At 22.6% G+C, this 25,387-nt stretch overlaps 2 pseudogenes; both read right to left on the bottom strand.

Annotated features, from left to right (window-relative positions):
- Window positions 1-12,708, bottom strand: part of LOC136834692 (DNA polymerase delta catalytic subunit-like) — a 22,034-nt pseudogene extending 9,326 nt beyond the window's left edge.
- A 316-nt stretch (window positions 12,709-13,024) lies between these two features.
- LOC136834691 (DNA polymerase delta catalytic subunit-like) lies at window positions 13,025-25,361 on the bottom strand (annotated as a pseudogene).
- Window positions 25,362-25,387: the final 26 nt, after the last annotated feature.

Here is a 25,387-nt window from a genome sequence, read left to right as displayed (position 1 = left end):
TATATCCCCGAACGACGGGTAAAAGCAGCTGATATCTATAGATATACCAATGGATATATATATGGTTTACGCCATACTATATATGGAGAATGATGTCATCCCCATATATCCATATTTATACTATATAAATATATATATAATTCTCCAATAGATATACCGAGGTATATATATATATATATATATATATATATAATGATTGTATATATAATGATATAAATAATAACAAGAGCTGCGGTATAATATAATAACCATGGCGGGAGGATATATATATAGGAAACTGGAATATTTCAATGATAAAATAGTATACATCTCGGCAAAAGACTTATACCTATATTAAAAGATTTATATATGGAAAGGCTTTCGCCGCTGAAGATATTTATCACTATATAAATTCGGCGACATATATATATATATGTATATATATATATATATATAACTTAATTGTATAGCTAAAATACGGTTGATTCAACCAAAAGAGAAATATAAAAATAGTTTGATTTTACTAGTATATATGGAGAAACCATCTTTCAAAAGATTTTACATCTGAAAAAATATACTGAGTCTCACAATCCACACCCAATACATTTTGTTGATATATATATACATAAACAATATAGTTTTATTAATGGATTTCATATATATTTGTATATTTATTAAAATTGTGTAAACTACTGTATATATATATATATATGGAATATATATATATATATATATATATATATATATATATCATATATATATATATATATATATATATGAATATATATATATATATATATATATATATATGAAGTGTGTGTGAATGGTGTACCACTTTCATTATTATTATTATTTTACATATATATATTAAAAATGTGTAAGCCATTCGTTGTGAGTGAACAAGCAATAGATTAATTGTATCACTGGGCACACCCAATACATTTTTTTATATGGTGTTAATATATTAGGAAAATGTAAACTGGGCACACCCATATGGCCTTGATATTTTAGGAAACATAAACTGGGCACACCCAATACATTTTTTATTTGGCCTTAATATATTAGGAAATTTAAACCGGGCACACCCAATACATTTTTTGATATGGCCTTCATATTTACTTTTTTGAGTTGAATATAAGCTGGTCACGCTCAATACATTTTTTTTATACATTTTTTTTATATAAAAAGGGATGATCCAGTTCACTACTAGCTCAGTCACTCAGTGGCTATCAAAACCACCACTACACATCAATCTCAGGCAGGTGTTTTGTGAAACTACACTATCTGCCTGAGATTTTTCTACAACAATTTTGTGAAAAGGTAAAAATGGTGAACCCCAGATAATAAAAGTGTTGATGGACAATGATTTGGAAAGAAAGAATATTTGAGAACGGAATATAAGTCTAGAACTGAACTTTCATATAATGTAAACAATAAGTTAATTGATAATAAGCTGAACAATGATAAAGAAACACAAACAAAGTTTAATCTTCACCTGGATGACTTTTCCATTTTTGTTCCTCTTAAATTAAGTGACAATAATGGAGGGCTAATACTAGAAATTGATAATAACCATTATAAACTTATATACTGCCAGCCCATTGTTAAAGAAGAAGAACAACACTTGATACAAAATCACGGAGGAATAATGATTAAAAAATGTGACAGTGATCTTAATCCTATTAATTTTGATAAATTCACGTACAATAATAAACAATGTAATTTATATTGTATAAGTAATCCAACCTTGAATCAGTTGATGAATGAAAGTAATGTGGAACTAGATATAGACTGCACTGAAATAATAAATCGGTGTACTTTAGTAATTACGAAACAGGGTTTAGTAAAACGAAAATTTAGACCCAGTCGTCTTCTTCCTTTTTGAAATGGAAGTATGATTTACAACATCATTCGCAGACATAATGGACTATAAAGATTTCACTAGAAAAACGGAAAAGAATATACAATTTTGAAAATGATAATAATACTCCCAGTGAAAATGTTGTACCGAAAAAATGGTATATGGCTAACAATCCAGTCGTTAATCGGAGAAAAAAGCATACTCACGTCGATTATTTAGAGTACATGCATACATGACTTTCTGTAATGACCATTAACTGTGCATGATGTAAAGAATGGAATTTATGAAGATAAAGAAATGGAATTTGATGAACCAAACGAAGGTGAAAAAGAAGAAGGAAACGGAATGGAGAATGATGTCAATAATAAACCAAACAAAGGTGAAAACAATAAGAATTTAACGAAGGTTGAAAATGGAAAAAAATGATGATGTCAAAAAGAAAGGAAACGGAATGGAGAATGATGTCATTAATGAACTTAACGAAGGTGAAAAAAGAGGCAACCAATGGAAAAGAAGAAGGAAACGGAATGGAGAATGATGTCAATAATGAACTTAACGAAGGTGAAAAAGAGGCAACCAATGGAAAGAAGAATGATGTCAAGAAACGGAATGGAGAATGATGTCAATAATGAACTTAACGAAGGTGAAAAAGAGGCAACCAATGGAAAAGAAGAAGGAAATGGAATGGAAAATGATGTCAATAATGAACCAAACGAAGGTGAAAAAGAGGCAACCAATGGAAAAGAAGAAGGAAATGGAATGGAGAATGATGTCAATAATGAACCAAACGAAGGTGAAAAAGAGGCAACCAATGGAAAAGAAGAAGGAAATGGAATGGAAAATGATGTCAATAATGAACTTAACGAAGGTGAAAAAGAAAAAGAGCAACCAACAATGAAAAATGGAAAAGAAAAGGAAACGGAATGGAGAATGATGTCAATAATGAACTTAACGAAAAAGGTGAAAAAAAAGAGGCAAATGATGTCATTAATGAACTTGGAAAAAGAAGAAGGAAACGGAATGGAGAATGATGTCAATAATGAACTTAACGAAGCTGAAAAAGAGGCAACCAATGGAAAAGAAGAAGGAAACGGAATGGAGAATGATGTCAATAATGAACTTAACGAAGCTGAAAAAGAGGCAACCAATGGAAAAGAAGAAGGAAACGGAATGGAGAATGATGTCAATAATGAACTTAACGAAGGTGAAAAATGAAGAACTTAACGGCAAAGAGGGAAAAGAAGAAGGGAAATGGAATGGAAAAGAAGAAGGAAACGGAATGGAGAATGATGTCAATAATGAACTTAACGAAGGTGAAAAGAGAGGCAACCAATGGAAACAAGAAGGAAACAGAATGGAGAATGATGTCAATAATGAACTTAACGAAGGAAAAAGAGAGGCAACCAATGGAAAATAAGAAGGAAACGGAATGGAGAATGATGTCAATAATGAACTTAACGAAGCTGAAAAAGAGGCAACCAATGGAAAAGAAGAAGGAAACGGAATGGAGAATGATGTCAATAATGAACCAAACGAAGGTGAAAAAGAGGCAACCAATGGAAATGATTTAGGAGTAATAATACTTAGGCAATTAATATTAACACAAATAACACAAATAAATCATTAATTAATTCTATTAAGAAAAGTCGATATTAAATAATAAAGTTGAAAAGATCGAAAAACGAGTTAATAGATTTAAAAAAATTGCCTAATTATTAGTTTAATACTTCTTGATGGGTTAATATATATTAAGGTTTTGTTTATTCTTGTTGGATTATTTAATATACTTAATACTCAACATATTCGATTCAAACTGAAATGTATTCATTTAAATTTAAGGTTCTGTTTATTCTTGTTGGGTTAGTATATACTCAACATATTTAATTCAAACTGTAATGTATTAATTTAATTTAAGGTTTTGTTTATTTTCAATAGATTTTAATATATATAAAAATAAACACATTTAGTTTTCATTGTACTTTTTATTCAAACTGGATACATAAAAAATATATATAAGAATATATTCTTCTTTGTATATTATTATAAAAAATAAAAAATATACTCAAAGTTTAATTTTTTCTGTTGTATTTATTCAAAAAACCGTTTTTATCATTCTCGTCTATACATCCATAAACACTAATCAGAGAACCAGCCCCTAAAAGTTAGCCCAAGACTAATTGATCGTTTGGGGAGCTAGACCAATATAGTATGGCCTAATTGTATAGGCTAAAATATTTAACATCTCTGTCTTATCCAAACTCAAAAATCTAAATTTAGTTAGCTCAACTAATTAACTGATTGTTCGAGGACATCCAACTAGCGTAACTAACTAATTTATTGTTTACGACTAGGCTAATGATAATGATACATTCAGTGAAAATGTTGTATGTTGCTAAGAAATCGTATAATCGGAGGAAAAAAGGCATATTCACCGCAATTATTTTTTACAGTATATATGTATGCATTTATCAAAAGAAACCAATTACATTGAAAAACGTTAATGGTGATATGCATTGGCTTCAATATACTTGATTGATATGATCTTAAGTGAAAAATTAGAAATTGATAAAAACCATTATAAATTTTTATATATATACTCCCAGCCCATTGTTAAAGAACAACAACAACATTTGAACAAAATCACAGAGGAATAATGATTCAAAAATGTGAAAGTGATCTTAATCCTAATGATTTTGATAAAAATTCTAAACAATATAATTTTTAAAATGTATAAGTATTACAATCATTCTTTTACTACAAAAAAAAAAAAAAACGATTAAACCTCGATATTTTTTCAATTATTATTTTCAAAAAATGGGTTGGGGAAGATAGAGATGGAAGTAACAAGATAAGTGTGAACAATCAGAACAATCATTCCTCGATATTTTTTTCAATATTTTCAACGGAGAAGACAGTAAGTGTTGGGTTAGGCTATACTATATTGATTAAAATTAACCTAGCTCAGTTAGTTAGTTGGGTTAACTAAGTTTAGATTTTTGAGAGTTTGGGGAAGATAGTAAGTGTGCTATACCATATTGTATTGGGTTAACTAAATTTAGATCTTTAGGGATTTGAAAAAGATTAGGTTATTGTAGTGATTGGTCTAACCTCCCGTAAACCTCAATTTTTTTTTTTCAGTTATTGTTTTCAACGAAGACAGCAAGTGTTGGATACATATTGATTAGCCTAGCCTCCCGAACAATAAATTAGTTAGTTGGGTAAGGTAAGTGTTGGATTCTGTAGTGATTGGTAGCTGGATTAGGTTAAATATTTTAGCTTATATATATCCAGACAGAATTAGGCCAATATAGTATGGTCGTAGTTCCCAAACGATCAATTAAAAAGTTTTTTGAATGAATACAATATAAAATATAAAGAAAATATTTTTTTATATATATATCAGGTTAATAAACAAAATCTTAAATTAAATGAATACATTCTATTGAGTATATTATTTTATTTAATCCATATATTAAATAGAAATACTTATGTGTTGTGTTTAATAAACAAAACCTTAAATTTTTAAATAAATATTTGTTTGAATAAAAGTACAATGAAAAATTAAATGTGTTGAGTATATATATATATATATATATATATATATATATATATATATATATATATATATAATATATATATATATATATTTTATATTATATATTAAATTAAATAAATATATTAGTTATTTAAAAAGAATAATCCACAAAACTCTGAATTATTAAATGAAAAAACATATTCAAGTATTTTCAGTTTAATAATGTAAGTTTTGCTTTACTAATCTTTTCAACTTTATTATTTAAAAAAATATATCAACCTTTTTTAATAGAATTACTTGATGATTTATTTGTGTTGATATTAATTGAATAAGCATTACTCTCAAATCATTTCCATCTTCTTTTCCACTAGTTGTCACGTGAGGGACTATGTCTGTGTATGATATTGTAAAAATGAATATGTTGATTTATTTAAACCAAAAGGAAGAAGAACACTGGGTATAAATTTTCGTTCTTCTGAACCCTGTCTCGTAATTACTAATAACCCAACACTTACCGTCTTCTCCGTTGAAAATAATAATTAAAAAAATATCGAGGTTTAATCAGTTTTTTTTTTTTTTTAGTAATAAAAGAATGATTGTTCTGATTGTTCACACTTATCTTGTTACTTATATTTCTATCTTCCCCAAACCCATAAAAATCTAAATTAACCAACTAACTGATGTTTGGAAGGCTAAGTTAATCAATCAATATAGTATAGTCCAACCCAATTTTGAAAATAATAATTGAAAAAATATTGATGTTTAATCAGTTTTTTTGTAATAATAAAAGAATGATTGTTCACACTTATCTTGTTACTTATATCTCTATCTTCCCCAAACCCCTAAAAATCTAAATTTAGTTAACCCAACCAACTAACTGATGTTTGGGAGGCTAGGTTAATCAGTCAATATAGTATAGCCCAACCCAATTGAAAATAATAATTGTAAAAATATCGAGGTTTAATCAGGTTTTTTTTTGTAGTAAAAGAATGATTATTCTGACTGTAGACCAATCACTTGTTATTTACATCTCTACCTTCTACAAACCCCCAAAAATCAGTTAACTAACTGATTGTTGAGGAACATCCAACACTTACCTTACTACGTCTCTATCTTTTCCAAACTTCCAAAAATCTAAATTTAAAACAATTAGCCTATGTGATACAATGAGAAAGAGGAAAAAAAAGTTTTTGTAATAAAAATAATAAAATCTATTTATAAATCATATATATATTATTAAATGTTCATATTTTTATTTTATTTTATATAAAACATGGAAACACCACCATCGTCATTTAAACAGTTTAATGACATTTTAGCTGCTACTATTTATGAAAACATGAATTATGTGAATAGTATTGATGATGAAATTCCAACATATTATGAAGCGGATAAATGTTATTTATGGTTAAAACAAGCATTATCAGTTTATCCCCAAATTGATTTAGCTTTTCCATATTTGAATTTTACAAATAATAAAAAGTTTGGTTGTTTACAAACATTATATACTAAAATGAAAAACAAAATTTTAAATAATGAAATACACTTAAATAACTTTTTTGAACTTGATACATTGAATGAATTGACATCTTTATTAAATTCTTTAATAGAAGCAACTATAAATGATGACAGTGAGAATGAAGAAAGGATAGCTATTAAAAATTGTTTTTTTATTATTAAAATATTATTTTAATATTTTAGCTGATCAATACATATTTGGATTTGGATATGGTGAACGATCATATACACCACCACCACCAGAGAAAAATAAAAATTAACTTGTTTATTTATTATTTATTATTATTATAAAAAATTAATAAAAATATATATAGAAATAGCTTATTATTATTTCTTAAAAAATAACAATCATCAATCTTATATTCCTATATATTTTCATTTTTTTACTTTTTAATTGATAATGCTAATCTTAAAAATATGTGAAGCGATGATATTATCAGGCTCTGCTTTGTTCTAAAGTATGCAATGTATTTCAAGTACACCCTTATCCCACATATCAAAACTAACTGCGACAAAGGAGGTATATACCCAGTAATGTTTTTATTTATAAAATAGGGCTCAAGGAATAATGAATATGGGTTATGACTAAAAATACCAGTATTATTACAATACATCACCGCTAACGCTATACTATCATTAAAGTTTTCAACATCTTCACTAATTTTACCAATTATATCTTTAGGTATAAATTCTGGGTATTTAATTCATTTTTTTCCCTTTTAATGGCATAAAATTTGAATCGTGATTAAAAGTAAAAATAACGCATGGTTGTCTGTTTTTATAATTCCATAAATTGGCTTTTCTACACTGATTGAGCCACGTGTCTTTAAATTCACATACTTGCTAGATTTACGGTAATAATACCCACAATGAACCCTATTGTTTGCTTTCTCTTCGTATCTTTTTATAGTTTCGTTGAGTAATGCAACGTATTCCTTATAAGATGAAGGATCTTTGGAGTTAAATATAATGTCTCCTGGTGGAATAGCTATAAAACCTACTGATAATGAATTAACATTACTACTGTTGTTGCTGTCATTATTATTATTATGTTCATTAATAAAATCAATGATAGAAATGGGAAAAACTATTATTAATACAATTGCAATTATTCCAACGCCGATATAAAATGCTTTGCATTTCATTTTTATATAATATTAACACATTTTATTATCACCACCATTATATAGTCTTCTTGTATATTTTATTAAATCTACTAATTTTTTTATACACTTATTATTTGATTTTTATACTTTTATTTATTTATTTTTTTATTTATATATAATAAAATTTAAAATATAAAGAATAGCATAAAAATATATATATTTTTTTTAGATTTATTTGAAATACTTAAATTATTTTATTATTAACATATATATATATAAAAATACTGAAAATAGTTTATAATAAAAAATCATTATGTTATTATATTATATATATAAAAATATATATATATATATATATATATATATATATATATATATATATATAATATATATATATATATATATATATATATATTATATATATATATATATATATATATATAATAAATATAAAATATATATATATATATATATATATATATTTATATATATATATATATATAAAAATAAAAATAAGCAACTTAAGAAAACATTTAATTTTTTAAATACATTACATTACTTGTTCATCTAGTATATAGTTTTTATTATTTGAAAAAATAGTACATAGGGAATTATAAATTTTTTTTTGTTTTTCATCCAAAAATGGGGTGGTAGTGGTAATAGTAGAATGTGTAATATTATCATTCCTTAATGAATTATATATGAATTGTTTATATATCCATTGCAATTTTGGTAAGCATAATTGCATAAATAAATTAATATTCACGCTTATCAAGATGAAAAAAATTCCATTCTCTCATGAAATTCATAGGCGATTTAGCCGCCTGTTCAACATAAAGAGAATTTTATTTTTATAAATAACACGAACGACAATATGAAATAATTTTTGTTTTTCTGAATCATCATCATCATCATGATAATCATCATTTAAACAATTAACGGGAGCATTTTTAACATTATTATTATTACTATATATATAATACAATCTATCAATATTTTCAGCTTGTAGAGTAAAAAATGTCAATTCATTATTTAATTCATTATCATTATTATTATTATTATTAATTATTATTATTTTAGGTAAAAAATGTTGTTTTAAGATTACTGGCATTATACTTTCGTTTATTCCATTAGGGTTTCTTACTAATGAGAAAGTAGATTTAAAATTTGGGTAATCAAATATATTTAAAAGGTTGTTAAATGGTTCTTCATACGTTCGTTTAGCGTCAATAAATTCCTGATCTCGTCGTAATTCGAGCCTGTTGGGAGGAAGAGAATAAGACACCGCATTCCAATATTCTTGATAATCCATAATCAAACGTTCATCAATTTCAATTTCATCTTGTTTTAAAAGCTTGTGAATGGAATCTCTTTTTTTTATTTTTCAGTTTTGGTATACAAAGTTTCATAAACAAGTTAACATTTGAACTAACGTAAATTAAACCTTTCCATCCGGAAACAGGCTTGTAACACGCCGCTAGTTCAACGTATACTGGTGGATGATTGTCAATATTTTTTTCATTGTTATTCCCCCTTTCCTCTTCATATCTGTAATGACTAACACGAGCGATTAAATGAAACCGCTGTTCATTAGAAAGAGAATATCGAAGTTGGTTTTGTAATAAAAGGTAATATAATCTTTCAATATTTTTTGTGGTTAATGGTTTCATTGTCATCATTGTCTTGTCAAGCTGGGGTTTTATGCGAACAAAACAATGTTGATTAAGAAGTGGCCACCTCATAATATCATATATGCCGGATTGAGTTGTGATTCCTCGAACGGCGGACTTAAATGCCGAGTTGACATTTTTAAACTGAGCCATCTTTTTAATTTTTATATATAACAACAATCTTTTTTTCTCTTTAATATGAATGAACCATAATAATGAAAAGCAACTCTTTTTATACCCGAGAGTCATTTCTGGTTTAACTTTTTATAAAATTGTATTTATATATATTTTACATATAATGAAAAATAAAATGTACTACAAAAATTAAATTTTATATATTTTTTTAATTATTAAAATTAATTAATACATTATATTTTTACTTTTTTTATTAAATATATACATAAATATATTATTTCACATTAACTTAAAAATTTAAAAAGACAAGATTGCTGAAAATCTAATAAAAAATAATATAATTTTTAAACTGAACAATTTTGGTAGTTTTAAAAAATCCGTAAATTATGAAAAAAATAACTAAATATATTAGATACAAACATTAATCCAAGAAAGCTAAAAATTTTTCATTAGTTTTTTCCTCTTCTTGTAATGAAAAAAGGGGTTTACAAGTCAAATCTATCAATCAACTAAGTTTTTTCCCATATTATTTATATTTATTTTATATTTTAAATAATAATAAAGCGGATGTGATAAATTAATTAACATATTTTATAAAATATATGTTTTCATAACTTTTTTGTTCTGGTATCCAAAGAAGAGATTTGAATGTCTCAGATAAAAATGTTATTATTTTATAAACAATAACTTTAAAATTTTCATTGTTTTTATTCAATGATTTTTGAAGTTAAAAAATATTATATATATATATATATATATATATATATATATATATATATATATATATATTTATATATATATATATATATATATATATATATATATATATATATATATATATATATATATATATATATATATATTTAAAAAGTCCATAAAACACTTCCTTTATGACTAACTAATAATTAAAAAGGGTTTAATAGACATGTTGGATTGTATCGCGAGGGGTTTTTTCTTCCTACACTGTATACACATTAAAGTTTTGTTATTACGTTGTATAAATTTGTTGCATTTTATACATTTTGGTCTTATATTCAAAACGTCTAATTCATTTCCCTTTTTTGTCATCATGTGATCACCTCGTAATAAAATTTGTTCCATATTTTTTTCCGAGAATAGGATCGAATATTCGTAATAAAGGTTTTAATTTGGTTTAATAAATAATATTCATAATCCATCTGAAGACCATTTTTAATACAAAATCAGGAATTTCAGCTTTTGATATAAAGGTATTTTTCTTCTTTTTTATTATTATTATTATTATTATCATTTTCATTTAAATTTATGATAACATAGAGAACCCTATCTCCCAATTTAGGTGCTGTTCCCGAATCCCGATTTTCCATTTTATTTGCTAATTCTGCGTGAGCTTGTTGTGCTTTATATTCATTATGAGTTTAGTAATTCTTTGTTATTATTAATTGAGAAAATTCAATACGATCGTTAAGTAAATCTGAAATGGTTTTTAACCAATGCAATGGCTTTTTTTCCGTATCCCTTGCAATAAGAATTATTTTTAAAATTCCCGATATTAAATCAGCAACAAGACGACAATTATCCCTTCTAATTGTTTCTATTCCTTTACAATCAATTTTATCAAAAGTATCTGGTCGGGTGTAATATAATCCGCATATCGTTTTTATTTATAAGCAAATATGGATAATAAACCTTTTCAAATTCTAATTTAATAGGACTAATAAAATATTTTGTAACATAAAGCGCCGCTTCCTGACCTAATGTTATGGCTTCTTGAATAGTTTTTGCCAAAATTTATCATTACTGAATCTGTATCGCCATAAATAATTTTTGCATTTGTATATTTTTTTCAATTTTATCTTTGGTAATCATAATCATTTCGCGCCCAAATGCTGTAACGCTTTGAGATATTTCTACGCAAGGTAATTTTCCAATTTGAGCACCTGTGAATCCATATACGGAATTTGCAGATATTTTTAAAGCCAATTGACGACCATCTAATACCTTTCTTCTTAGTGGATCAACTTCTTTTTAATTCATCTTTTGCTTTTTACGCGCTATTAATAAATTTTCCAATATTTTTAGAAGTAAACCTTTACGAATATGAGGTTTGACAAAATAATTATTGGAGGGTGTTTTTGTATAATCATTTTCATTGAATAAATTATTATTATTATTAAATAATAATAGTGTCAAATAACATAAATTATGAGCCATAATGATTGTTGGATAAAGCGAAGAAAAATCTAGTGTCGTAATTGGATTGTTATAAAATCCTTTTTTCGGTTCTATAACTGTAGCTCCCTGATAATCATTTTCCTTCTGCTTTCCTTCACACGATGGAATTATATAATTCTCTTCTGCACAGCTTCTAAGAAGTTGAGATATGATTTTAATTTGTTGACCCCTTGTAAGGATAAATGATAATGGAACGCCCGTTACACTGGCCATTTCGATACAATTAATAAATAACATTAATTTATCAATCAAGTTTAAGGGTAAAAATGCATCTTTTAAACAATAAACAGTTAATTTTGTCTCGTTTGAGCGCTCGTGCGGTGTAGTTTTGATATTTCCGTGTGATGAATATTATTCTTTTGTTTGCCTAAAAAAATGTTCATAGACTGCGTTTAAACTGTAAAAACGTAATTTATATTCTCTTTTAATTATATTTAATACATCTAAAATACACCGACCTTCTATATTTAATCACTTTATTAAGAACTTTACCCATTTGTTTGCTTTTGAAAGTTTTATTCATAACAGATGATTTTAAACCTTTTTACTCTACCAAGATAAAATCTATGTGAATTCAAATATTCAGTTCTTTCTATTAAATATGTTAAATCAAAATTGTTTATGTTATATCCTGTGATAATATCGAGGATCTACTACATTTTGAACGAAACGAAACCAAGCTTCCAACATTTCCTTTTCATTTTTAAACTGAATATTTTTGTATTATCATCAATGGGTAAACAATCACCCAGTACAAAAAAATAACGCGCAAGAACTGCTTGATCATCCTCTTTCAACCCATGTTTGTAATAACATTTTCCTATTTGAATAACTGATCAATATCCGGCGATGGAAATATTCCTCTTCGACCGGCGCATTTCAATATCAAAAAGAAAGAAGGGTAAGTGGGGCAATACTTCAGCCCATTTTTTCTTCTGGGGCGTGAACTATGATATTACGCCACAAAATGTCAATTTCAGTTTGACACGTTGTTTCTTTTTGATTTTCATTTCCTTATAAACCAAGTTCTGGGAGGCAATTCTATCCAAGAACATCCCAGTAAATTAATATCTACCATAAATCTCAATATAAAATTTATATTATCTTCATAAATGTAATTTTTTATCATTATCATTATTAGGAAAAAAATATTCTTCTTATTACCTTCTTCTAATATATGCATTTTACATCAAATTAATTTAGGTAATGCAACTGTTATTTTTAAAAATTACTTTTGATCATTATTATATCCATAGATGTTTTGTTTAGATACCAATTCTCCAGAGAGAATAAATTTGTAATGTTACGTTTTTAAAAATACACCATTGCAAATTATATCATTTAAAGTATTTTTAAACATATTGATATTATGATTTGTAATTCCAAATTCATCTGGACAATTTATATAAAAATATGGGAAAAAATTTTGAACATGACAACATACTGAATTTCCCAATTTATTTATTCCAAACATGCGGATAATGGGTGTTCGACATATTTCTTTTTAAACGATGAAAACTACCACTATAATCATCAATTTCCATATTAAAAATATAAATGATTCTTTTACATGAATTTATTTCAAGGGGGACGGAAGGTCTTTTATAAAAGATTTTCACTTATTTTTTAATCTTTTTTTATTGTTTGTTTTATCATTATCTGTATTATTATTATTATTAGTAATAAATCTTTCATATTTTATTTTTTATATAAATAAATGAAAATAAATATATATATATATATATATATATATATATATATATATATATATATATATATATATATATATATAATATATATATATATATATATATATATATATATATATATTATATATATATATATATATATATATATATATATATATATATATATATAGTATATATATATATATATATATATACATATATATATATATATATATATATATATATATATATATATATATATATATATATATATATATTATATACATATATATATATATATATATATATATATATATATATATATATATATATATATATATATATATATATATATATATATATATATATAAAATAAAATAAATTTTGAGAAAATAAAAGATAATAATGACATATCATTATTCTTCAAACACTGACATGTCAGTTATAACTAATGATCAAAATCAAGAAATTTTACAATTAAAAATGTCATTTAAAAATTTTTTTACTTTAATATTCAAATGCGAAAGAGATATTTTTAAATGTTAATAATGATATTAAAAACTATAATTTTTCTGTAATTTTTCCTTTAAAAAACAATGACAAATTTTTCTTAGTTACCAAATGCATACGTATTCTTGAATTGTCTAATGAAAAAATTGCTGTATATATTCCATATTCAGAATTAATCTACATTAAATAAAAAAAATTATTCACAATTTTTATTAAAAACCTAATAGTTTTTGTAAGAAAAATTTATTTTCTCTTAAAAATTGCAATCTTTTTTTTTCAAAAACTAATGATTTTTGTTAGAAAATTAATTTATTATTTAAAAATTTAAATTTTTCTTCAGAAAACTATATTTTTTCCTAAAAAGTTGTAATCTTTATTTTAAATTTTTTTTTTTTTTTAATTTTTATTAAAAAATTCCTTTTTGTCAAAACAAATATTTTTTTTAAATAAAAATTCCTTTTTTACCTAAAAAATATATTTTTTAAAATAAAAATTCATTTTTACCTAAAAAATATATATATCTTTTTAAATAAAAATTCACTTTTTACTAAAGCCTCTTTTTATAAGTGTAATTCTTTATCAGAAAAATGAATTTTTTACTGACAAATTTAATTTGTTTCTGAAAATTGTAATTTTTTATATAAAAATTTCAATTTTTACTGAAAAATTGTAATTTTTTGACAAAAAAATTAGTTTTTTACTGAAAAATTGTAATTTTTGACAAAAAAATTATTTTTTACTGAAAAATTTAAATTTTTACTGAAAAATTTTAATTTTTTACTGAAAAATTGTAATTTTTGACAAAAAAATTAATTTATTATCGCAAAAATTCATTTATTTACTTAAAAATTGCAATGAAAATGTTAAAAACTGATTTAAAATGTAAAAAAAAACAATTTTTTAGATTAAATTCATTATTTTATAAAAAAATTCAATACTTTTTAAATATTATGTTCTTTAGGCCATTGTTTTGTTAGTTCATAATATGAAAATACAGAAAAATAGACCTGAATTCCGTAATATTTCTTTAACAAGTTCATCATTTCTTAAGCATATTATAACCATAAAAAGTTAAATAGCATTAAGCCAATATTAAATCGTAAAAGTTTATAATATTTCGCTAAAATAATAATATTTTGTTTTCTTTACTCGTAATATTTGTTAATTAATAAAAAGTTAATAATTTTTATATAAAATACATAATTTTTAGGTGAAAGTACATAATAAATTCATTAAAACCATTAAAAAAAGTTACAAAAATATACATCAAAAAATTCTAGTTTGAAAAATAGTTTCCTTTCAAATTTTTGTTTTTTTTTTTGGCTTTAATAAAGATTTTTCTTTATCTGCAAGAAGAATAATAAGAATTTGCCTAAATAAATTAATAAAATCTAAATAAGATGTAAACTATGAATTATATAATCTTTATCTCCTTGTAATCAAATCAACCTTTTCATTCACATATATAATGTTCTATTTAATAATAGAAAAGAAAAATATAAAAGCCCCAAAAAGATTTAAATTTTTTTGCCCAAAAAAATATTTATAAAAGTAATTTTTTTAATATATATTAATGTCATGTCTAAAAACAATTGTTTTTAGTGCTCTTCAGCACCTTAAATCAATCAACAATGTCACTTTCAACGAAAAATGAATACGAACATTTAAAACATCTTTTTGATAGTCCTTCATGTAAAGATGTAATGTTTAATGCTATTAGACCAATTTTATTTAAAAAAAATGAAAATTGATGATAAAAATACATATTTAATAAGAGATAGATTTGATTTCTACGATGGAATTATAAATGAAGAACTATTTAATAAAGAGATACAAGACGAACCTCTCCATTTTATTTGTAAAGCGTGGAAAAGAGTATTATTTAAATTAATAATATTATTAAGAAAAACCAGCAAATGAAATTTAAGGATGAAAAGTTTTTCATTTATGATAAAGATGTAAAGAAAACTGTGTAGTAAAGCATAAACAAGAACAAAAAATAAATCTCAAATTAACTATAATAATAAAACTTGTAGTAAAAAAGATGAAAAAGAAATTGTTTTTTCAGAAAGGCTACTATATAAAGTGTAATTATCATGCTAGAAAAAATTACATATGAACGAGGAGAATGAAAAACTTCAGGTGTTTCATTGAATTTATTAAATTACCTTTCTCTTCCTGTTTTATAAAAGATATTAAGTATTTTTCATAAATAAATTTTGATTGAAAATTTTCCTAATTTTTTTAGAGTAATATAATTATTATATATATCATCAATTATATTTTTTTGTAAAAATATGACATATAAAGTTTTACTACTATTATTATTATTATTATTTATTATTATATTTATTATTTATTATTATAAAAGAAAACAATTTGGTTTTATTCTTAGGGAATAGCACTTTTAAAATCATTATCATCCTCATAATTAATTTTATTTTTGTTAAAATAATTTAAAAATAAATGAGAGCAAGTTTTTATATAAATATATAAATATGAATTTTTATATTTTATATATATATTTATATATATACGTTAAATATAAATATGAATTTTTATATTATTATATATCCAATAAAAATTTATTATCAAATATATTATAAAAATACAAGATTGATACGTTTTATTGTAAGAATAATATAATTTATATTGAACAAAATTTTTATAATATGAAATAAAGTTATTTATACTTTTATTAAGAGTTTGAGTAAATTTGAAAATTGTGATTGAATTACAACTCATTTTGATAAATTGTTTCATGACAAATGTCTTTTAAAGAAAACAACGACGAACGTTGCTTATTAACATCTTCAAGTAAAGATTGGGGTGCTGAATTTATTAAATTGTTGTTACCTTTCTCTTCCTTTTTTATAAATGATATTAAGTATTTCATAAATAAATGTGGATTGACAGTAAGATTTATTATATACATATCACCATTTTTTACATGATTACATAAATGCACGTAAAAAAGATTTTCCTTATATATTCTATTCTACAAAGAAAAATTATCGTATTAAAAAGTATAATTGATTTATATCTTTAATGTTTGTTTTAAAAAACTTAATTATTTTCAAAATCAATGATCTTGTGGAATAATTTCGTTCTTCCATATTTATTCTTTCGCCTAAATTTGTTAAAATTTAAGAAAAATTGAAAGTTAGTCTCTGCATTAAATTTGGGGCGCAATTCATCATTAATATCATTAATAAAATCAAAATAACCATCATTATTATTATTAGAAAAATCAATATTATTTACTATATAAAATACATTTGGCTCTGTAATAAATATTTTATTATATTTATCAAAAATTCGAGATGGATAATTATTTAAAAATGTATCTCTCTCTTTAATATAAAATGAAAAATACCTAAAATCTTTAGATATAATAGAATTTTCATAGATTGAATTAAAAGCTTGGAAAAGTTTTTATTAACAAGTTCTATATAATTAGGATAAATATCAAAATAATAATATTATCTTCATGTTTAGTCACATTATAATTGGCCTTATTAATATTATTAAAATACTATTATTTTTTTACATTATCTTCATCATATAAAATTTTACTAATGGTCCTTTTTATTTTTATTATTTATGTGTGCGTGTTTTATAAAAAATGGGGTTAAAAGTAATGTTAATCAGCAAACTTTATAACTTTTGTAAGTAATTAATTATAGTTTTTGTGAGAAAAAATAATATAGTTTTTATATCATTATTATTGTAAAAGAAATTTGGTTTTATTCTCACACATAAATCAACATTTCTTTCCGTTCTTCATAAACACAATCATTATTATTAAAGCCCAATATAATCTATCTATATCTTCAAGGTTTTAGTTTAAAAAACGCAAGAGATTGTTTTCATAAATCCATTGATTTTTGGGAATAATTGTTCTATTACGCAATGCGTATTGATCTTCGAAAATATATCTGGCTTTTTTGTATAAAGTCGCGAGATCGGGTATTAAATTAGGAAGGGCACTTTTAAAGTTGTTATTATTATTATGTTCATTCATATATATTTTTTATATATGTAATATATATAAAAAATATCTAAATCAATTGATATAAAATAAAATAGATTTTTTCACAATGATTTAAAAGCTAGGAAATTTTTATATTTGTTTATATATATAAAAAAAATAAATTTTACAAATTATTATTATTATCTATTAAAATTTCATTATTAAAAACGATTAATAATATAAGATTAGTAATACTTATCTTTCACAAAAATGAAAATGATATTTACCATATTCTCTTTTCCCTTCATTTCCATTGTTTTCACCTTTAATAATTTTATCTAATTTTAATGAATTATATAACATTTTTGTCTTTCTTTAGAACAATTAAAAACATCATATGTATAAATTCATTTAAGAAAATAAAAGGATCAATAGTATGTCTAAATTTCACCGTATTCATCATCTTTGTTTAAAAACAAAACAAAAAAATTTGTGCCTTGATATACTATTCTAACAACTAACAAAAAACAATTATATATATTTTCATAAATGTAAATTCGGGTTATATCACTCATATTTAATTTAAAAAATTCTAGATTGTTTTTAAAAATCCATTGATGTTGTGGAATAGTCGTTCGTCCGTATCTTAAATATTGTTGATCAAGATAATATTTTACATTATTGTTGAATATATCACGATTTTTCATGGGAAAACTAACAAATTTAACATTTTTCCAATCACTATACGTGATATTATTATTATTATTATTTCCTTCTGTAATGTATACCAAAATTGCTTCAGTAAGAAATATGGGTGTGTATTTATTAAAAGTTCGAGATAAATGACTAACTTTATCAGTATGAAAATAAAATGTGCAAAAACCAAAATCTTTAGATTTAATAATGTTATTCATACTTAATTTTAAAAGCTCTGGTAAATCTAGCCAATAACGTTCAACAATTTTTTTGTGTACATCTGGACAAATATTAAAAAACGAATTATTGTGAATTTCCCCAATGTCATAATTTTTTATTATTATTATTATTGTGTTTATGATATATTCCAATATTTTCAATGCAATCATCATCATCATCATTGTATATAAATTGACGTATAATGCTTTTATTTTTTGTAGGAATTTGATTTATAAAGAAATAAGGATTTACAGTAATGAGAATCCAACCAAAATCATATTGCAAAAAAACAATATAAAATTTTTTATTATGATTATATTTTATTCTAACACATAATTTAGTACATACTGTATCATTAAATTCTTTCGTTTCCCACAAATAAACTCTATCTATATTTTCAAGTTTTAATTTAAAAAATTCTAAGTTATTTTAAAAATCCAATGATTTTCGGGTATAACTGTTCGGTGACGACTAACGTATTGTTTATCAAGAAAGTTTTTTGTTATTTTATATAACTCAATATTCTTGAACTTTATACTAGGAATGGGACTTTTGATGTTCATTTTTTATATCCAATGTAAATTTATTATCAAATTTATTATAAATACGAGAGTGATACGTTTTATCATGAGAATAATATATTTTATATCGAATGAAACACTATGACATGAAATAAAGTCATTTATACTCTTATTAAGAGTTTGAGGTAAAATCTGGTGTGATTGAAGTTTAGTTTTATTTTGATAAATTGTTTTGTGACAAATGTTTTTTAATGATAAAAATTATGATAATTGTTGCTCATTGATGACATCTTTCAGTAAAGACTGACGTATTATATTATCATCTAGTTTTATAAAATTATCATCATCTTTATTTTTTTCTACAAATGAATTTAAGGTCATCATAAATAAATGTGGGTTGGTAGTAAGGTGTATCATACGTATATAATTTTTTATATCATCAACACAGAAATACAAATAAAAAAAATTTTGTTGTACACATTCTAAAAGAAACAATTATTAAAACTAAAAAAGTATAATTGATCTCCATCTTTAATGTTTATTTTAAAAAACACTAAATTATTTTCAAAATTCATTGATCTTCCGGAATAGTCGTCCTTCCATATTTGTAATGTTTTTGCTTAAATACTTCCAAGCCCAAGAAAAATTGAAAACCAATCTCTTCTTTAAATTTATGATGAAATTCGTGGTAAAATTTATAATTAGAAAAATCAGTATTATTATTATTACTATTATTTACTATATAAAATACATTTGGTTCTGTAATAAATATTTTGTTAAATTTATCAAAAATTCGGGATGGATAATTATAATGATAAAATGTATCATCTTTGATATAAAATGAAAAATACCCAAAGTCTTTAGATGTAATAGAATTTTCATAGAATAGATGTAAGCTTCAGGGAAGTTTTATTAACCAGTTCTATATAAACGGGATAAATGTTAAAGAAATAATAATAATTATCATCATTATATTGAGTCATAGTATAACTGTTATTATTTGTATTATTATTATATTTTTTTATATCATCATCATATAAAAATTTCCTAACGCGATTTTTTTCATTTTCATTGTTTATGGGTACATGTTTTATAAAAAAATGAGGATTAAAAGTAATGTTAATCCAACCAAACTTTATAATAGTCTTATCATCTTAAATGCTAAGAATAATTATCAATTGTAATTTTTGTGAAAAAGTAACATATAAAATTTTATTATTATCATAAGAAAAAAAATTGGGTTTTATTCTGACACATAAATCAATATTTTTTTCTCGTTCATCGTGATTATTATTTTTATTATTATTATTATTAAACCAATATAACCTATCTATATCTTCAAGGTTTAATTTAAAAAATTGCAAATTATTTTCATAAATCCATTGATTTTCAGGAATAATTGTTCTGTTGCGCAAAGCGTATTGATCATCGAAAATACATCTCACTTTTTCGTATAAAGTCGCGAGGTCGGGAATTAACTGGGGAATAGCACTTTTAAAATGATTATTATTATTATTATTATTATTATTATTATTATTATTATTATTATTATTATTATTATTATTATTATTATTATTATTATTATTATGTTTTACAATTTTTGTTAGTAAAATTCATTTTTATTTAAGAATTATAAATTTTCTTTAAAAAACTATATATATGATAAATTATTATTATTTAAAAAGTTAATACAACAATATAAATTTTTATAAATTGATGTTATATATCCAATATACATTTATTGTTAAATTTATTATAAATATGAGATTGATACGTTTTATCACGAGAATAATATAATTTATATCGAATAAAATTTTTATGACACAAAATAAAATCATTGACACTCTTTTTAAGAATTTGCGGTAAATCTAAAATTTGTGATTGAAGCTTATTCTTGTTTTGATAAATTGTTTCGTAACAAATATCTTTTAATGAAAACGACGACGATCGTTGTTTATTACTGTCTTCAAGTAAAGACTTATAATATAACATATATTTAAAGAACACATTTATGCATTTCATAGCTTCAATGCTTTAAGATATTGCTCGTGGAAGGTTAGGAGTGAGGAGGCGAACTGGGTCGAGAGGGTCGTCGCGAGATTGCTGAAGCAATTATATTTTGATTCCTTTAGCTCTTTGTGCGGCTCAGCAATATTGGAGATCCGCGTGATCTCCGAGCGCTAGGTATATTAGGTAGTCACGTCGCGTTACTTTGATCTAGATTATGCAAAATCTGCCTAAAAGAAGTGAGTTTGATCGTTCATTAACGTGATAGGAACTGCAGTTATCAGTCATAACTTTGAAGTGGTTCCAGGCTTATGGGAGAAAATTGAACTTGTGATTTTTACCATGACTTTCTAATCATTATGAACTTATGAACTGTGTGGGAAATTTAATATGAATAGTCATACCTCTTTTATATTATTATTTTGTTATGTTACATTTACCATATCTTGGCTATGCATTTTACACTTCCATTATTGTTTTGTTTTCCATGTATTTTTTGGGAGTTTTCTATCATATTTAATTGTTTCGACAGATGTCTGTGGACTTGTGGAAATAGCTGGGTAGTTTGATAAGAAGGGACATATGGAGTCATTTGCAATGTCAGGTCTCTTTATGTAGTAGACTTTTGTTTTTTTGACATGGCGTTTTAGTTGTTGATTTGGGAGTATGTGAGATTTTGTGTATTTCAGGCTATTAGCCATAATGAGACTTCTTTAGTCAGAGAGATTATTCGCAATTTCAGTTTGATTATCAGCTGATAATTCATTTATTATGCATTTAATCTTTGCTTTGTTTTATTCATTTCTTGTTGGGTTATTTGAATAATAAGCCTATTTTTGTAGGAAAGATTATTGTTTCTTTAAATAGTCATTTAATTGCTTTGTGAGAATGAGAGATAGAGAGAGAGAGATAGAGAGAGAGAGAGAGAGAGAGAGAGAGGGGAAAAAGTGCGAGTGAGATCGAATTACGAACCTTTTGCGTCTTCCTAAGAATTAGATAAGCTTAGATCACTTTACATACACTTCAAAACAAGTGTTTAGTCTGTTCCGTGTAAACATGTATGTACAATAAAGGTCATAGTGCCAATAAAATTAGCGCCTTTTAAATAAGTCATTCAATAAAAGAAAGTCTGTTGTCATAAACAAATCTTAGGTTGTGTAAGGTATGCATGCGCTCATTATTTTTGTTAATACATATACGTACATATAAAATGATAGTTTCTTTGTTATGTTCTATTCACAAAAAAACAGTTATTATCAAAATATAAACGGTCTACATTTTTAACGTTTATTTTAAAAAACTCAAAATTATTTTCAAAAATCCATCGATCTTGTGGAATGGTTATTAATCCATATTTGTAATGTTTAAAAAATTTTGAAATCAAAGAAGTAAAGTCTATATATTTATATATATATTTAATAAAGTTGGGATGAGTAAATTTTTGTTCATTCATATTCTTCCATTCAAAATTAAAAAAAAATTTTTATTATATATATATATATATATATATATATATATATATATATATATATATATATATATATATATATATATATATATATATATATATATATATATATATATATAGTAGTATTTTTTATATATAAAATATTTATAATTTATAATATATACAATTTTTATAAAATATCCAATATAAATTTGTTATCAAATTTATTGTAAATACGAGATTGATTGGATATGTAATTAGAATAATATGATTTGTACTGAACAAAGTTTTTTTGACATGAAATAAAGTTATTTATGCTCTTATTGAGAGTTTGCGGTAATTTTGAAAATTGTGGTTGAAGTTTAGTTTTATTTTGATAAATTGTTTCATGACAAATATCTTTTAATACTGATTTTCAAAGTACCTCAAACTCTCAATAAGGCATAAATAACTTTGTTCATGTCAAAAAGCTTTGTTACAGTACAAATCATATTATTCTAAAGATTACATATCCAATCAATCTATTATTTACAATAGGAGTTATTAACAAATTTATATTGGATGTTATAAAAAATTATATATATATTATAAATTATAAATATTTTATATATAAAATACTACTATATAATATATATATATGTATATATATATATATATATATATATATATATATATATATATATATATATATATATATATATATATATATATATATATATATATATATATATATATATATATATATATATATATATATATATATATATATATATATATATATATATATATATATATATATATATATATATATATAGTAGTATTTTTATATAAATGTATAAATTTATAATATATATATAAATTATAAATATTTTATATATAAAGAAATACTACTATATATATGTATATATATATATGTATATATATATATATATATATATATATATATATATATATATATATATATATATATATAACTATATATATATATATATGTATATATATATATATATATATATATATATATATATATATATATATATATATATATATATATATATATATATATATATATATATATATATAGTAGTATTTTTATATATAAACTATATATATATATATATATATATATATATATATATATATATATATATATATATATATATATATATATATATATATATATATATATATATATATATATATATATATATATATATATATATATATAATATATACTATATATATATATATATATATATATATATATATATATATATATGTATATATATATATATATATATATATATATATATATATATACTGCTATATATATATATATATATATATATATTAGTATATTTTATATATAAAATACTACTATATATATATATATATATATATATATATATATATATATATATATATATATATATATATATATATATATATATATATATATATATATATATATATATATATATATATATATATATATATATATATATATATATATATATATATATATATATATATATATATATATATATATATATATATATATATATATATATATAGTAGTATTTTATATATAAAATATTATAATTTATATATATATTATAAATTATAAATATTTTATATATAAAAAATACTACTATATATATATATATATATATATATATATATATATATATATATATATATATATATATATATATATGCTACTCTTATATGCTATATATATATATATATATATATATATATATATATATATATATATATATATATATATTATATAAATATTTTATATATTATAAATTATAAATATTTTATATATAAAAAATACTACTATATATATAATAAAATTTCTTTTTTAATTTTGAATGGAAAAATATGAATGAACAAAAATTTACTCATCCCAACTTTATTAAATATATATATAAATATATAGACTTTACTTCTTTGATTTCAAAATTTTTTAAACATTACAAATATGGATTAATAACCATTCTAGAGATCGATGATTTTGAAAATAATTTTGAAGTTTTTAAAGTAAGCGTTAAAAATGTAGACGTTTATATTTTTTTGATAACAATAACTGTTTTTTTTTTAGAGATAGAACATAACAAAAGCCATTTTGTATAATACGTATGTATTAACAAAAATAATAGCGTACAGCACTTACCTTACTACTAACCCAGATTTGTTTATGACAACCCGTGCTCTTTATTGAATGGCTATTTAAAGGCGTAATTTTATTGCTAGTACTGACCTTTATTATGCATGCTATGTGTTACGGAACAGATCAACA

The sequence above is a fragment of the Macrobrachium rosenbergii genome, chromosome 54 (assembly GCF_040412425.1).
Source record: "Macrobrachium rosenbergii isolate ZJJX-2024 chromosome 54, ASM4041242v1, whole genome shotgun sequence".
NCBI classification, from domain to species: Eukaryota; Metazoa; Arthropoda; class Malacostraca; order Decapoda; family Palaemonidae; genus Macrobrachium; species Macrobrachium rosenbergii.
Note: the sequence above shows the minus strand (reverse complement) of the source record. Positions and strands in the feature narration are given on the sequence as shown.